This window comes from Carassius auratus, unplaced genomic scaffold (genome assembly GCF_003368295.1).
Source record: "Carassius auratus strain Wakin unplaced genomic scaffold, ASM336829v1 scaf_tig00009457, whole genome shotgun sequence".
Classification (NCBI taxonomy): Eukaryota; Metazoa; Chordata; class Actinopteri; order Cypriniformes; family Cyprinidae; genus Carassius; species Carassius auratus.
The window spans coordinates 125,665-139,472 of NW_020524032.1; the positions used below are offsets into that span (position 1 = coordinate 125,665).

The 13,808-nt window shown below is 37.5% G+C and overlaps 1 pseudogene; it reads left to right on the top strand.

The window, feature by feature from the left end:
• LOC113072559 (low-density lipoprotein receptor-related protein 1-like) overlaps positions 1–13,808 on the top strand; it is a 94,672-nt pseudogene that overhangs the window by 54,547 nt on the left and 26,317 nt on the right.

The window sequence follows — 13,808 nt, forward strand, 5'->3', positions numbered from 1 at the left end:
CAATATGAACAAATATAAAACAAAAAAAATAATTTCAACACTAATTAACAATAAATGTGAATTTCATTGTTATTTTTGTTATTTTATATTTGTTAGTGTATTTTCATTGTTCAGATGTATTTTACTTGTTTAATAATTTTTTGAAAATAACTAAATTGTCAGATTGCAGTTTTTTGATGTCAAAATTGACAACACCAGAACCCTTCATATATTTAGTTTGACCTCCTGAGGTTGATGATCAGTATTTTCTCAAGATGCAGCGATATATATATATTTTTAATAAGGTTAGGTTCTTTTTTTTTTTTTTTACACTGTTTGTATTATGTAAATGATCAGTTTATTATCTGAAGCTATATTAATGGTGTGGGCCTTCTGAAGTGTATCTAGATTTTGAGCAAAACCACAATGACTAATGCAACTGAGGCCCTTATTAACTGGAGTAAATCATGATTTCACAAACTGGGCTGTCATCCTTTTTTTTGTGGTCTGTGGTGAAACACTTAAACCACAAAGTCTTGAAGCCCCTGTGCAGAGCAGTGTTAATGACTGCTCTGGGACCTGCTGTCTAGAGGGGTTACACATGCACTGAAGTGCCAGGACGCTTGATGCATGAGCCGCTGGAGTATGCACACCTGCAATTTTGTACATATGTATCTCCTCATCTGTCCATCTCCACATGTCCAATTCATGTGGCTTTATAACTGTTAATTGTTCAGTGGTTGGCTTGGCCCTGCGTGGGACAGGAATAGTGGGTTAGATTCTGTTTTCGGGGTCTCTTCTCTTCTCTTCTCTTCTCTTCTCTTCTCTTCTCTTCTCTTCTCTTCTCTTCTCTTCTCTTCTCTTCTCTTCTCTTTTTTCCCTTCTCTAATGGCATGCTGGTGCTTAATAGACTCACAGAATCAATGCAGCAGAACCAAGCCAGAGGCCTAATGAGAGTGCTGGGTCTTCTGAGAGTTTGTGCCTGTGTAAAGATGTTGAACTGAGTGAGGTCATGCTAACACGAGTTGTGAAGTTTGGAGTTGGGATGTTAAAAGTCAATTTAAAAGTAAAACATGTAATGGTACCAGTTTTTCAAGTTATAATAAAGTTGTAAGTTAATATTTATATTAAAAAAAAATAGAGGACTGCAGCATTTTAATTTCCTATTAGAATTTATTATTTTTCTGCATTTATTATATAATTACTCTATTTAACTATTTGAGTATATTTGATTACTTTTATATATGTCTTATTTTTACATTTTGGAATTAGAAATATTTGAAAGGTACAAGCCATTTGATCTAAATATTAACATTAAAATGTGTTGAGCAGTATATACATTTTTGCTACATTATTTACAAAAAAAAATATTTTCTGCCTTTACTACATAAATTGTTTATTAATGCTATGTAACTGTTAACTTTTTTATACTTTATTTTTGAATTCGTAAAGGAAGCAAACAAAAAAAGGGGGATTTTTTAAGTTGTCAAAATTAATGTTAAGATTTTTTACATATAGAAGGGTGTTAAGTAGCATATACTATACACATTTGCTAAAATATTAGATATTGACAGAGAAATGTAATATTCCAGTCAGATTTCAGTATTGATATCTACTACTTAGTCTTAGTGTGTGTCAGTGTTAATTTCGTTGACTAAATATTTTCGTCATTATTTTCGTCACGAATATATTTTTGCCGACGAAAACGAAACGAAAACTAAAATAGAAGGCACTGATGGAGACTAAAACTATGACTAAATTGATTGACATTATCGTCAACGAATAAAGGACGAGACGAAAATAGACTGTGACGAAAATCAAATCAGCAGACGGGAGAGATGCGAGGAATGAGCAAAAGAACCGGCAAAACAGAACAGACTGCATGAGAGAAGAGAACCAATCAGAGCCTGACTTATTGAGACGTGAAGCGAAGGTTTTCAGTTTTTATGAGCTCCCGGGAAGTCGGCATTCGAAGAGGTGATCCCTATCAGGGACTTTAAGCAACAGCCTCTGGTGGAACGGCAACGCCATTCTGGCGTTGTATTGCGCCTGCGCGAATTTAACTGCTACTTTGTGACGTTCTAATTTAACGGTCTACTACGGGAGAACAGCTGATTTGCCGGAGTCGCTACAACGTGAGAGGTTAGGTAAATAAATGTTATGTTTTTAGACTTATTTACATCATACAATATTAAAAACTCCTCTTCTGACAAAAGATTGTCATTTAACGCCAAAAGCAATCCTTCTCTTGCTTTTTTAAATTATATATTTTTTTGGATCTCAATAAATGAATTAATGCTGCGTTGCGCTGTTCTGTTTTACCGTTGCTTAGTGACTTTTACGTTCTTGGCTACAGCGGTGTGACGGCAAACTTCCGGTCGCTGTAGCCGTTCCATTCGCAGCTGTTGCTTAAAGTCCCTACTGTCTAAAAGAGCGACAAAATGTCCACAGCTCACTTCACGTTTGACGACGAACAAAACAAAACAAAGTGTAAAGCACGCAGAGCGCTCATTCGTGGCAAGAACACAACCAATTTGAAAAGACATTTACAGACGAGCCACCCGGACATTTTCTCAAATGTAATTTTACAACGATGTTCTTTTGTTTATTGAGCTAAGCAAAATTGGAATAGTGCAGTGCGTAGATGTTGTAGCATTAAATATTACGAACTGAAAAGTACTGTAAAATAGCCCCTTCTTCAAATTAGATGCGAGCACAATACTAATACGTAATATCATGATAAATACATTTGATTAATACTAATGTTTAGTATATTTTATAATGTTCTACTTGTTGACAATATCACAAATATTTCTATATTAGTCATGTGAAACATGAATGTTCACATCCTATCATCATTATACATACAAATCTAGCAATATTGTAGTATTTAAAACATACAATATTGCTAGACAAATGAATACCTTATAAAATCTTGTTACTTTTTTTATCCACCTAGCTGCCAACTTATTAAATATTTACTTTAAATGTATGCACTTATTGTTCAGCTCAGCTGTAAGCTTTAAGGTCCTGGACCTAACGTTATTTTTCTTTTATTGATGGTCAATTGGCAGCTAGTTATAGTTTACATTATCATGACAGTGTTTGTTGCTGCATAAAAGCTTTTGTATCGAAATAAAGACACAGTTGTGTTGAAATAAAGTTGAATTTGTGTTTTATATATTTTGGTTAAGTTTGTTTCCTATACCAGCTGTAAAAAATTGTCTAGTAAATCTGTTATTGATTTTAGTCTTATTTTAGTCGACTAAAATACCAAGCAATTTTAGTCGACTAAAATACCAAGCAATTTTAGTCGACTAAAATACCAAGCAATTTTAGTCGACTAAAATAAGACTAAAATTAAAACAAATCAGATGACTAAAACTTGACTAAAACTAAAAAGAATTATAGTCAAAAGACTAAGACTAAAACTAAATTAAAATTTTGTGTCAAAATTAACACTGGTGTGTGTGTGTGTGTGTGTACGGGTGAGAGAGAGAAAGAGAGAAACAGTGGATTCTTGCAGCTCGAGCAGTATGATGTCATTGGGGTCAGTTCACCCCAGCAGTTCCCTGTTCTAGGACACACTTCTCTGTTTACGGACGAGATCTGGTTTTCCACATTCCCCTTTTTAGACTCTGCCAGATTCTAACCTTTACCATGAGGGAAAGCCTTTATGACTGATGCCTAATGATGGCCCTCACGGTGGCAGCCCTGGACCGCTGTTCATGAGAAAGTTTGATTTGGATCAGCTCATTGTAGTTGTGCCTCACACTGGTCACAGTCTCCATCCCCTGGGAACTGATTTTTGACGTCAGGAAGCCAAGCTCTCATTACAATTAAATAATAAGATATGTGTCTGTGCCTTTGTGTGACTGTTCACACAGCTGCATTTTAATTGCGTGTCCCATTTCTGTCTTTGTCTGCAGCCACACGGCCTCCCGGCGGTTGCCACATAGATGAGTTCCAGTGCCGAATGGATGGCTTGTGTATTCCGATGCGATGGCGCTGTGACGGAGACACAGACTGCATGGACTTGAGTGACGAGAAGAATTGCGAGGGTGTCACGCATATGTGCGACCCTGCCGTCAAATTTACCTGCAAAGACTCGGGTTAGTGCACGCTTTGGCTATCCTGAATGTTCTCACTCGTGTTTCAGGCAGCCACGAAAAAACAATGTCATGATAAATCTAAATATCACTACCTAAAGGCCCAAATTCAAAAGTTTTGTCACTTTTAGTATATGTTAGCTTTAATTGAATTGCAGCATTTTTCAATTGTGGGTCAAATTCTTTTTTTGTTTCTTTTTTTGTGTGTTTTAGGTCGCTGTATCAGTAAGGCCTGGGTGTGTGACCGGGACAGTGATTGTGAGGATAACTCCGATGAAGAAAACTGCGAGGCTCTGGAGTGCAAGCTCTCTCACCGTGTTTGTGCCAGCAACGACTCCATCTGCCTGCCTCCTGAGAAACTGTGTGACGGCAAGGACGACTGCCCCGATGGCTCGGACGAGAAGCTTTGCAGTAATGCAAACACACACAAAAACAAATACACTCAAGTTAAAGGAATATTTCATGCAAATGTTGTCATGTTTCAGCCACAGTCATATCACTCTGTACCCTAAGACCCCCTGGGAAAACTAGCTGGGAGAGGTGTTAGTTAGGGGTGCTTACCCTGTGGTCCGTGTGGGTCCTAATGTCCCATTGTAGTGATGGTGACACTATACTGTAAAAAGCTCCATCCTTCAGATGCGACGTTAAACCGAGGTCCTGACTCTGTGGTCACTAAAAATTCCATGGCAATTCTCGTAAAGAGTAGGGGTCCTGGCCAAATTCCCTCCGCTGGCCCTTGTCAATAATGGGCTCCTTATAATTCCCATCCACTGAGTTGGCTCTATCTCTCTCTCTCTCCTCTCCACCTGTAGCTGGTCTGTGGTGAGCTTGACAGTCAGTAGATCTAGTAAAGATTTTTTTTATCTATATTTTTTGTGTTCCATGGATGAATTCCTTAAGCGCGATTGAATAATGACAGAATTTTCATTATTGTGTGAACTATTCCTTTAAATCTTTCACGGTTGCACAGAGCATGCCAACTCAACTTGTGTTTCCCATGAGCATGACAGAAATTTCAGGCTTGAATTCTTATAAAATAAGCACATTCTCTCCAACACATTCTTTTTTTTTTATATATAGACTTGCAGCAAGTAACTCACAAACACACTTTTCAATCCCACCTGCTTCTTTCTTGTCTGTTTTGGTTCTAGATCTTTGCACGATGGATAACGGAGGCTGCAGCCACAACTGTTCCATCGCTCCTGGTGAGGGCATCCTGTGCTCCTGCCCAGTTGGCATGGAGCTGGGTACCGACAACAAGACCTGCCAGATTCAGAGCTTCTGCGCCAAGCATCTCAAGTGCAGCCAGCGCTGCGTGCAGGAGAAGGCCACTGTTAAGTGCGAGTGCTATGAAGGCTGGGCTCTCGGGCCAGATGGCGAGAGCTGCAAGAGCACTGGTGAGTGTACTTAATGAAATGTACGCTACACTGTTGTATATAAAAACAGTGGCACTATGAAATAAATTGGCCCATATTATATTATATAATTTATTATCTAGTGTCTTTATAAGCCGATATAAAGGATTAGCAGTGGGATGTCCTAATGTGCCATGTCCATGTTCTTTAGATCCATTCAAGCCCTTCATCATTTTCTCCAACCGGCACGAGATCCGTCGGATCGACTTGTACAAGGGCGAGTTCAGCGTGCTGGTGCCTGGCCTGCGGAACACCATTGCCCTGGATTTCCACCTCAACCAGAGTTCCCTCTACTGGACTGATGTGGTGGAAGACAAGATCTATCGGGGAAAGCTGTCGGAAAACGGAGGTAAATTAATGTCTTAGTCCTATGATAAGTTGTGAAGAATTAACTATTTATTCTTATACATATAAATACAGTTTACACTTGCATGCTGTTGATTACAAGACAAAACATTATAAGAGGCCTGTCATGCTATCGACAGAGCTTAAACTCCATTTAACCTAGAATTATATTTAAATTAATTTATACGAAACACTTCTTTAGTATGACTCATATACTTTACTTATACACACACACACACATATATATATTTATTTGTGTGTGTGTGTATTTGGGTTAGGGTTATAATCACAAACATTATTTTTAGTTGATAACTTTATTAGATAATTTAATAATGGCTTTGGGAGCTTCAATCACATTCTTTTGTTTTAAAGGCTTGTTTAAAGTTCTGAGTTGCCTTTTTTTGTCTAATGTGTTTTCCCACATTGTTCTGTCCTTTTCAGCATACCAAGTTAGTCCATAATTGTTACACTATTTTCGGTTCACGAAACCACAGCATGCATCTAAGTGAGTCTGTGTGTGAACGTAGCACAGGAATTTGCAGGGCTCTGTCTTTACCCATTTGACTCATTCCTAGTTTGCGTGACTGCAGCCAGAGTAAAAGCAAAGTGTCGGAAGCACCATGTTGCTTTGAAACATGTGCGCACACACCTCCCTCCTTCTATGGACAGCTCTTTCCAGAGATGTGATATACTTTCCAACTTTTGAATCCTTGCTGTTGTCTTTGACGGAGTTAAAATATGACTGATGTTGCTGCCAACACTGAAACAAAGTACAGTTTCTCAACCCTATTGGAGAGACTGCGCTGTGAGAGCCATTCTGGACCTTTAATTACTGCACTGTATGAGAGTCTCCCTCACAGATCAGAGAGCAGCGTGCCTTGATTGGGAATTATTATTTTCTCTTCCCCATGGCTGTAGCTCAGAGTGAGGGAATATTTATTGCAGCATTGACTTAAATGGCTTTCAGGTTGGAAGCCATCAAATGATTTTTTGGCCAATATATACAGTCTTAAACCATTGGTAAAAAAAAAAATGCTTCCACTTGCTTTTTTTATTTTAATACAAATGTTTCATTATAAAATGTATTATATGTATCAAAATTTGATAAAAAGATGAACTGAGAAGTTTCATATTGTCTTATAATTTGGTTGGTCATCCTTTTGCAGAACTTGAGCTGCATGAACTCCACAAGTTTTTGTGAAAAGAGATGATCATGTTCTCCAGTTTGATTTGAAACATTGATCATTTTGAGATTCAAAGGAAGCAAGAACATCTTTCCGTCTGCACAAAAAGTCACATGATCAGTGTCACAAGTTTTCTTATTCATTTAATGACCTAAAAATAGTACAGAGTCTTAAAAAAAAGGGATGCACAGTATATCAGCACTGTATTGATTGCTGGCCAATATTAGAGTTTTTTATTTTTATTTATTTATTGGTATTGGTTGATCTTAAATATGTAATTGTGCCTTTTTATTTCTGTTTATTTTTACATTTAAATTACCTTTAAATCATCTTAAGGTCACTTAGAGTTAATCTTTAAAAACACGTATTATTTAATAATTAATTACAAAATACATACATAAATAACACTGTTAAATATAATCTTAAGCCAATCTCAAAATAATTGCCAATAGTGATGAACTTACATTATAGAGTAGTGTTGAAAATGATTCATTAAATCATTTTTAGTAGGGTTTTATATTTTTTATAGAAAAAAAAGGATAGCTGTTATTACATGTTATTGAAATGTTTATGACTTATCAGTTTTGGCCAGAATTATAGTATTGGATCCATAATTTATGGTGCATTTTTTTCAGCCTCCTAAAGCTTTTATTTCTAGGTTTAACTTGGATTCCTATTCCTATTTCAGCTCTCACCAGTTTTGAGGTGGTGATTCAGTATGGTTTGGCCACTCCGGAGGGTCTAGCTGTGGACTGGATCGCAGGAAACATCTACTGGGTGGAAAGTAACCTGGATCAGATTGAGGTGGCCAAGCTGGATGGTACCATGCGTACAACGCTACTGGCTGGAGAGGTGGAGCATCCCCGCGCCATTGCGCTTGACCCAAGAGATGGGTAAAACATGTTATACTTGGACAGTCCTGTTATTTTCAGTGATATTAACTTAAGTTGTTTCAAGCATTGTCTCTTCCCCCCGCCCCCCAGTATTCTGTTCTGGACAGACTGGGACGCCAGCTCCCCCAGGATAGAGGCTGCATCTATGAGTGGGGAGGGCCGTCGCACCATCCACAAAGAGACTGGGAATGGTGGCTGGCCCAACGGTCTCACTGTGGACTACCTAGAGCGCCGTATCCTGTGGATTGATGCCAGGTATTGGCACTAAAAGTGACGTAAAATGCAAAAGTGTCCACACAGTATGTAACCTTGATCTTCTAAAAATACAAATATGTCTTTAGATCCGATGCCATCTACTCTGCGGCTTACGACGGTTCCGGCCTGATCGAGGTGCTTCGGGGGCATGAACACCTGTCGCATCCCTTTGCCGTCACCATGTATGGAGGAGAGGTCTACTGGACGGACTGGCGGACCAACACTCTGGCTAAAGCCAATAAATGGACGGGACACAATGTGACGGTGGTCCAGAGAACGAACACTCAGCCGTTTGATCTTCAAGTGTTTCATCCTTCTAGACAACCTCAGGGTGAGAACCAGCATATGTCATGAACATTTTATTACTTGTGTATGTTTCGTATTGCATTTGTAAGCTGAGGGAACCAGTGTTGTTGTTGTTAACTAAGCCTGTTAAAAATCAATGAAATAAAATCGAAATACTAGATGAAAAACTTTGGTGAACATTTTCTTCCTGCTTTGCAGCTCCCAACCCGTGTGCAGCGAATGACGGGAAGGGGCCGTGCTCTCACCTGTGCCTCATCAACTACAACCAGACCTTCTCCTGTGCCTGTCCACACCTCATGAAACTCAAGCCAGACAATCACACCTGCTACGGTAGGCTCCTCCTCCCTCAGCCCTCAGATCCAATCAAATGTCAACCTTTAGCAAGTTCTGAATGGAATACCGTTTTACTAATTACAGAATACTGCACATCATATAAAATTTCTCAAGACCATGGCATAGCAAACGACATACTCTATTATTGTGCAACAAGAACAATATAAGGAACAATATAAATTGCAACATAAATGTTGTCCTAAAAAACAGTTACATTTTTGCACAATATACTGTCACATGACCTCAGTATATTTTATTTATCAAATGTATTAACTATGGCTATTTGATTACAAATTTCTGCTGATATCATTTTAATCCACCATAGTGGAAATGGGAGGTCAAGCGCATTGCATTGTGAGAGACAGTATTCCATGCAGTAATCTCTTTTGTTCTGCATGTTTTATGGATTGTATTAAATCACCCAGGTGTTCCACATACAAGCATACTGCAGAAATAGTCATTTATTTGCAACATAGCCTAAATCTGGAGTTGCAGTTTAAGTGAGTAGTAAGCAGAATCGCAAAGCCACAGACCTCCATGAATGTGGTCAACAATAAGAAAATCCACAAAAAATATTTTGTAATAGTTTACTATTATTTAATTGCAGCAATGCTTATCTAACACAATTCAGTACAAATAGTATATGAATTACAGCACAGCACGAGGCTTTTTGTTTTAGATTCCTTTTGCATTGGCGGTAGATCCTCAGTGTTAGATTTTTTTAGGTCGGGCTGAATGTTAGTAGTCTTGTGTGGGCTGTAAATCTCATTTAACCACCAAGAAAACAACAGTGCACCCTGCTGCCCTGATGCACGATCAGTGTTTAGTATTCTGACATGGAGACTGTAGGCTTTTCTACTACTGTTTGTTCTTTTTGCACATTACATGCATTTACATAATTTTTTATATATATGGATATATATATCTAGTGACATTGTCTGTTTTTCTTGTCCAGAGTACCGTCAGTTCCTGCTGTACGCTCGTCAGATTGAAATCAGAGGGGTGGACATTGATAATCCCTATTACAACTACATCATCTCTTTCACTGTGCCTGACATTGACAATGTTACAGTGGTGGATTATGATGCTCTGGAGCACCGCATCTACTGGTCTGATGTTCGCACTCAGACGATCAAAAGAGCCTTCATCAATGGGACCGGTGTGGAGACTGTGGTATCAGCTGGTGAGATAATAGTTTGAGCTTCAAGCGTATGGACTCGTAGTATACACGGGCCCCAAAATGTAAATGAAAACTTAAAAATTGAACTTCATTGCTTTAGATAGCAACTGACAGACTGCTTCAATCTTTTCTTTTTCCATTGTTTCTCAATTACTTTTAGCCATTAGATTTTTAGTGGAGTAATGAAGTCAGTTTCCAGTTAACAATGGTCATGGTACATAGTGCTTGATTATCAGAAAAATAAAAAAATAAAAATGTTTGGCTTAATTAAAAAAAAAAAGTGTCTTTTATCTTTTAAAACCCAATTAAAAATAGAACTACTGAACTTTTTGTGACGTATAATACTACTATAAAAAAAATGTGGGGTTAATATATATATATATATATATATATATATATATATATATATATATATATATAAAACATTTAAAAGTATTTTTTATTCAGCAGGGATGCATTACATTTATCAAAGGTGATGGTAAATAAATGTATAGCTTTAGCCAATATTTTTTTTCTTTGCTAGACCTCCCTAATGCTCAGGGTCTAGCTGTAGACTGGGTCTCCAGAAACCTCTTCTGGACCAGCTATGATACGAATAAGAAGCAGATCAATGTTGCACGGCTAGACGGGTCTTTCAAGAACGCTGTAATCCATGGACTGGACAAGCCTCACTGTTTGGTGCTGCATCCTATCCTGGGGTTAGTACAAGTACTCACACATGAACTGTTGCTAGTTTAGTCTTGGCATTAGTGCCATTCTGTCATTTTTAGTCTCTTTAGCCTCTTTGCTCTCAGTTTGTTTGATAGGCCACATTTGGAGAGAACAGATGCCGTGCCAGTATGTTTCTGGCACAGATTGTAAGGGGTGTAGATGAGCAATCTAGATGTTACTCATTAGTGTGAGCTATAGATTGGACAATATGGCCAGTGTGAACCAGATGTTTTTCTTGTAGTGCCAGTGTGCTAGTTTCTAGACATGCCAGTTTCTAGTAAAAAAAAAAAAACAAGCTTGTGCATGCAGACAATACAAGTCATTCAGCTGATTTTTAATTTGTTCAGTATGTTTTTCTCACTCTACAATGTTTTTGATAAATAAGTGTTTATTTCTACTCTCAATGGCATGATTTCCAGGCATTCAATTGACTGAGATATGAAGAAACTTTGGTTGATATCTAATTTGTCACATTTTATTTGCAAATTGCGTACAGAAAGCTCTACTGGCTTGATGGGGACAACATCAGTATGGCCAACATGGACGGCACCAACCACACATTACTGTTCACCAATCAGAAAGGCCCAGTGGGTAAGTGACTTGTCTTGTTTAACTTTTGTTTGTCTAAAGCTACAAGAAGGCCTTTTGGAGATTTGTTTTATACGTTGACTTCTTCCCATGGCAGGCCTGTCCATAGACTATTACACAGAGCAGTTGTACTGGATCAGTTCAGGGAACAGCACCATTAATCGCTGTAAGCTGGATGGTTCTGGACTGGAGATCATTGAGGGTGTGAAAGGAAAGCTCACCAAAGCTTCAGCCCTCGCCATCATGGGTGAGAGAGCAAAATCAACCTGCTTCCAATGCAACACAAACTAAAACTTTGTAATGCAACTCACTGAACTGAAGTTTTTGTGAAGTGTTTCTGTTAAATATGAACAGTGTGAGTCAACAGCTCTTAACTGTGATGATGTGAACAATGTTCATAGAGTTCTATGCATTGATAACCCCATTTGAAATAACTAACTGACATTTTATGTTTTATTTGTAGGAGACAAGTTGTGGTGGGCCGATCAGGGCACAGATCAGATTGGTACATGTGACAAGAGCAATGGAGGCAACTGGAAGGTTCTCCGAAATCACACGTCACCCATGATGCATATGAAGATCTACAATGAGACTGTGCATCAGCTAGGTGTGGTTTCATATTTATATCGATTGTGTAACCCTAAAATGCTTCTTTGTTTTATATAAATATAGTCTCTTTTACTTTTTCTGTCTTTTTTCCTTCTTCCTATTTTATTTATTTGTGTGTATAACTATGCTTGCCTGCTGTTTTCTTTTTTCTTAATCTGAATTAATGTATGGTTTTATGTTATGTAGATATGTGTATACAGTATATTATTTATACTTTATTACTATATTTTGTTATTGTTACTTTCGGTATGACCTAAAATGAACCAAATAAAAGCAAAACGGAAAAAAAAGTTACTCTTTAAAAAATAAAAAGCATTAATTTGATAAATTTCATGTTTAAAGGTTTAAGTGTTCCTGTAGCTCAATTGGTAGAGCATTGTGATATCAAGTGTTGGGGGTTCGATTCCCCGGGAACACATGATAGGTAAAAATTGAAGTCGCTTTGGATAAAACTATCTGCAAAAATTAATAAAAATTTTATTTTTAATTAAATTTTTTAAATTTAATTAATAATAACTATTATTATTATTATTATTATTATTATTATTATTATTATTATTATTATTGGTGTGGTTGTTTTGTTCGTGTTAATTAATTTGCTAAATATCCAATTAAATCTTAAAATAGATCACATAATCCAAAAAGGGATTTCTGGATTGTCAGATGGCATGACAGAATAAATATTGATAACACCCAGTTTAATACATTTTAATTCATACTTGAAATTAAATTACATAATGTAATTTATTGATTATTTAACCCTAAAGAGCTTATAAAACTTTGACCCTGTGAATGCACTTAGAGGTACAAATTAGGAATTCTTCTTTTTACTTTTTTTTACTTTAGTTTTTTAAAGGACAATTAATTAAACTACTTTTTACAACAACTATTATTATTATTATTTAATTTACTAAATATTCAAAAAAATATCAAATTAAATGTGAAAAAAGTACATGTAATCATAGGGGAATTCCTGGGCTGTCAGATAACCAGACAGATTATATATAAATATTATAATAGGTCTCAATACATTAAGATAAATGCTTAAAATGAATACAAACTATTAATCAAAGATGATACCATTTGGATGTGTTTGATATCTACTCTAGGTACCAACCTCTGCAGTAAGAACAATGGCGACTGCTCTCAGCTTTGCTTGCCAACTTCACCAACTACAAGAGCCTGCATGTGTACGGCTGGATATAGTCTGAAGACTGGCCAACAGTCCTGTGAAGGCAAGATCTCGTGTAAACCTCGCTATTGTACACCATTTGCTTTCACATGACCACATTTTAACACTGTGTTTGTTGCACTTTTCTTTGAAGGCATGGGCTCGTTTTTGCTCTACTCTGTGCATGAGGGCATCCGTGGCATTCCTCTGGACCCATCAGATAAATCTGATGCCCTGGTACCTGTGTCAGGCACCTCTCTTGCTGTGGGCATTGACTTCCATGCTGGTGAGTTTGCAGATATCTTTGTGTAAAAAGATTAAGTCTGAAAATTGCTCTGAATGCACCTAACTTGGTGTTTTGTGTTTTTTTTTTTCCTGTAGAGAATGACACCATCTACTGGGTTGACATGGGCCTTAGCACTATTAGCCGAGCCAAGAGAGACCAGACCTGGAGGGAGGACATAGTGACCAATGGCATTGGACGTGTGGAAGGCATTACTGTGGACTGGATTGCAGGTGTGCAAATGTGCAAAAACAACCAAAAACACATTGTATATTAGTGCATCTAACAAAGTGTGTTATATTTTATAAATAGGCAACATCTATTGGACTGATCAAGGCTTTGATGTGATTGAGGTGGCCAGACTCAACGGCTCCTTCCGCTATGTGGTCATCTCTCACGGTCTGGACAAACCACGTGCCATTGCTGTACATCCGGAGAAAGGGTGAG